Consider the following 4,956-nt stretch of genomic DNA (forward strand, 5'->3'; position numbering starts at 1 on the left):
CTACTGGCCCTATTCTAGGGGTCCTATTGATGCGGGGTGGCCTTTGGTCACCTCCACACCAAGACCAACAAGTCCCCCAAGTGGACCAATGACACGAGCCCGAGCCAAGGCTCTACATGATGAGGTGAACTCGCTCCTCACTACCCTTGATCTTGGTACCCCTTTGGATGGATTGCTACCTCATGCCGACGTGCTATGTGTCATTAGGTACAAGCCGCATCAAGACCTCGGAGAGGAGGAGGCGCCAAGACCAAGGGAGGGAGAGAAGCAGCTGGACACGAAGCTGATCATGGAGCCGAAGACGGCGTCGCTCGAAGCGCTCCAAGGAAGAGACGGACGCTGGCCGGTCCAGGACCCGGTCGGACCGGACCTACAACCGGGCTCCCCGTCACGAGGCCCGGTCAACCGGTCGGAAACCGGGCCAGCCCCTCGTACCGGACGACGACCGGACCCAGGACCGGATTCTTCGCAGAATCCCGGTTTCCGACCGGTCGACCGGATCCTTGACCGGACCGCCCGGTCACAGGCCCGGTCAGACCGGACCCATGACCGGACAGCCCGGTCCCAGGCCCGGTCTGACCGGATCCCAAACCGGACCTACGAGAGTGCCCCACCAAACTGCCTTAACTTATCCTTTTGCGTACCTGTTCGCCCTTGCTGGCTGTGTGTGCCTATATAAGTAGCTGGAACCCCTCATTAGCTCTTCAGACTTGTTTTGAACTCAAACCCTAACTTTGAGCTTAGTCTCCCTTGGGTATCATCCCTCTGTAATCAAGGCCATCCTTGTTGTTGATTTGGTAATTGCTGAGTGAGATTCTAGTACAAGCTACTCTCTCTCCCTCACCAATCCCCTTTTCTCCAACACCAATCTCTCACCGGGAATTCCCGCCGCGTGCCTCTTCCGGGTGATTCTATTGGCGTGGTCCATCGAGCCACGGGGTAAGTATCGGGTGTATCGGGTTGGTGTGCGTGCGTGAGTCCCGGGTTCCTCGTGTTCATCACCGTGTTCTTCGTGTTCCTCGCGTTTTCCCATCTCCCCTTTTGGTTTCGACGTCAATCCGCAGGATCGGGCCACACACGGGGTCTTAGACCTCATCATATGGTATCAGCAGCCTTTGGTTTCCGCGGATTTGACCCTCCACCCACCCGATTTCGTCCCTAGAAAATTTTCCAAAAAATCCCCAAAAATAGCCCCAAATTGCCTCTTGACCGATCTGTGATTTGGTTGCGTTTTGAGTGGTTTTGGTCCGTGGATTTGGAGTTGTTGTGCTTGATCTACTATTTCCCCAACTTTGAGCCTCCAATTCCATCGTTTCCCTTCGATTTGGTCGATTTGGCTTGGTTTTCGTGAAGAACAGGAGAGAGAAAGCTCATCCCGCGAAATCCGGTTGAGCAGCCGGTCAACCGGGCCCACGACCGGCCGAGCCGGCCCAGAACCCGGTCAACCGGGCGACAAACCGGGCAAGCCGGTCCAGGACCCGGTCCAACCGGGCCTCCAACCGGGCGACGCAACGCCCCCTTCGACCTCGACATCCGGCGATCTCCACCACCACCACCACCACCACCACCATCGCAGGTATAACTTGCAGCTGTCACCTGGTAACCCCTCTTCCTTTGCGATCTATCCCATTGAGCATTGCTTGTCTAGTGTTGCGAGACATTGCACGTGACCCCGCATTGTGAGGTGTGTGTGTAGCGTTGAGTAAGGCACCCAAGCAAACACTCGTGTGGCAAGATAGCAAAAGCGAGGCTAACGCTAACATAGTGCGTCAAAAAGCCCCAAAACACAAAAAGAGTGCGAGTAGCACCATACATCCATACATCCATACATCCATACGCCCATACATACAAAGTGTCCACGTGCCACCAAAGATACAACGAGTGCAAGTGCCACCATATACAAAAGAGAAAAAGCTTTTAAGCAAAGAGAGATACGAGAAGAGAGGTCACGTGTGAATCTAGTTGTCTCTTCCTTTGCAACCAAAGCTTTGACTCTCCTTGTGTTAGTGTGACACCGAGCATCCGCACATACAATTTTCCGCTCACTTTTGGTTGCACTAACCCCGCTTATCTCGTGTGTGTGTTCCACATCATTTTTCCGTGTTTATAGTGATCTTCGCATCAACTTTTGGATTTTCGGATTTCCACCACTCTTAACAACATACTCGATCTTGGATTTGTCTTTTGGCTTTCCACAACACTCGCCTAACACCATATTTGCTAGCTTTTGCGTGTGGTTTTGCGTGTGTTCCCGATACACTTGATCTTGCTTTCGGCTTGGTGGATTGCCTCAATACTATCTTACCTTGGTAAGAGTGCGAGGTAGTCTCCTTCCACTAACATATACAACATAGTGCTTGTCTTTGTATCATGGATAGGAGCGGAGATGAAGCAAGGGAGGGAGAAATCCTCCGCAACACCGAGAGGTTGGCTACTCAACACAACCTATGGACGCAACGCCAAGAGTTCAAGGAGCAACTCACCCTCTTCGAGACGCGCATCGATGAGCAATACGATGAAGTGGCACACAACTTCTCCGTTGTGAACCAAGACTTGGCTCTCCTTCGCGAAGCTACGGACAACTTGAATGGTCAAATGGCGGCCAATGATGCGAACATGGAGCGGCGCATGGATAGCCTCGAGCGCGCCATCACCAACTTGGGTCGTCATCGTCGACACCGCTCTACTTCATCATCCTCAAGCTCGTCACAAGATTACTACTCTCATGGTCACCGTTCGTCCTCAAGCTCCTCCTCAAGGCATGAAGACCATCATCGACCGCATCGCTCACATGCTCGTCATGAAGACTCTCGCTCCAACTCTAGGCGAGGAGAAATACATCGCCATGCTCGTCCACATGAACGTCCTCCACAAGATCGTCCTCAACCGGATGGCCATGCCCACCATGGGCGTAACGGCCACCCGCATGACAACATCTCCCACAACATGGAGCCACATGGTGATGCTCAAGGCCATGAACATCAAGACCAACCGAGGCGTGATCTTCGCAATCATCCTCGCCATGACCAACGTGGAAGAGGAGAACCACCACATGAACAAGATGAGAGGGCCATCTTTGGGCGTCGTCAACCACCTCGTCAAGATCTTCAACAACCTCGTCAAGATCTTCAACCACATCCTCACCGTGAACCAAGTGAAGCAAGTGTGCACCTCCAACACCAACCCAATGCTATGGTTGGCCGTAGAAGACCTCCTATTCCTCCTCAAGCCGCAAGAGATGAAGGTGCCCCTCCTCGTCGAAGAAACTTGGAGGATGAAGAGAACATGTATGGCAAGCTCAAGTTCAACATGCCCAAGTTCAAGGGAGAAGAAGATGCCGAGGCCTACCTCTCATGGGCACTCAAGGTTGACAAGATATTCCGCATCCACAACTACTCCGGTGCCAAGAAGGTGGCTATGGCGTCTCTTGAGTTCGAGGACTACGCAAACACTTGGTGGGAGCAAGTCCTCACTCTTCGGGAAGAGAAGGGAGAACCTCCAATTGCAACTTGGGAAGAAATGAAGAAAGAGATGCATGCTCGCTTTGTCCCCACGCACTACATGACCGACCTCTTCAACAAGCTCCAAAAGTTGAAGCAAGGCACCAAGACCGTCGAAGAGTTCTACAAGGAGATGGAGCTCACTATGATGCGAGCCAACATCCAAGAGTCCGAAGAGCAAACCATTGCTCGCTTCTTCAATGGCCTCTCTTACCCCATCAAGAGGATCGTCGAGTTCCAACCCTACTCCAACATGGTTGAGTTGGTGCACCAAGCATCGAAGGCCGAGCGCCAAGTGATTGAGGATATCAAGTACTCCAAGGCCAAGACCTACTTCACCTCCAAGTTCGCTACATCGACTCCTCCTACTACATCAACGCCTCAAGCTACAAGTGCCAAGGCCGACGCCTCCTCTACACCATCCAAGAGACCGACTATCCAAAGTCGCATGAAGCAAACGGTCTCCTCCACCGCCTCCTCTAAGGCATCCACGGGACCCTCTAGTGTCACTTGCTTCAAGTGTGGCACCCAAGGTCACAAGTCGTTTGAGTGCAAGAACACCAAGGTCATGATCACTATGGAGAATGGTGATATCGAGACGCTTGATGAGGATGAATATGAAGCCCTTGTGCAAGCCGCCGTGGAAAGTGAAGAAGCTTATGAGCAAGAATGTGGAGAAGATCCTCTCTTATGTGAGCATGACCCAAGTCCCTCACTTGTGGTCACAAGGGTGCTAACAACTCAACCTCAAGCAAGAGAAGAGCAACGGTGCAACATCTTCCAAACCCGTGCCGGAATTGGTGGCAAGTCGATCAAGGTCATCATAGACGGTGGAAGTTGCCATAACCTTGCAAGCACCGAGTTGTGTGAGAAGCTCCACCTCACTCTCCGCAAGCATCCTCATCCCTACCATATCCAATGGTTGAGTGACAAGGGCAACGTCAAGATACAACATACCGTCACCGTCAACTTCGAGATCGGACCTTATGAGGATACTATTGAGTGTGACGTCGTACCCATGACGGTGTGCCACATGTTGCTTGGCCGCCCTTGGCAATATGACAAGAAGGCTATACATGATGGACTCTCCAACACATACACCTTCAAGGTCAACGACAAGAAGTTCGAGTTGCGCCCCATGACTCCTAGTCAAATCATCGCCGACAATGCGAAGACTCTAGCGAGGGCACAACACCACACCCACCATAGTGAGTTGAGAGGTGAGGGAGCGACCAACCAAATGGAGAGTGAGCGCCACAAGCCATATATGAGTGAGCGAAAGAGCGTCCTCCTAGCCACCAAAAGCGAGTGGAAAGAAGTGCAAGCAAACCCATCCACCATATTGCACTACGTCCTAATTTGCAAGGGACCGTCCTCGGAGACTAACGACTTAACCACAATTCCTTCGTCTTTGTTGTCTATTTTGAAGGAGTTCCAAGATGTCTTCCCCGACGAG

The sequence above is a fragment of the Lolium rigidum genome, chromosome 6 (assembly GCF_022539505.1).
Source record: "Lolium rigidum isolate FL_2022 chromosome 6, APGP_CSIRO_Lrig_0.1, whole genome shotgun sequence".
Lineage (NCBI taxonomy): Eukaryota > Viridiplantae > Streptophyta > Magnoliopsida > Poales > Poaceae > Lolium > Lolium rigidum.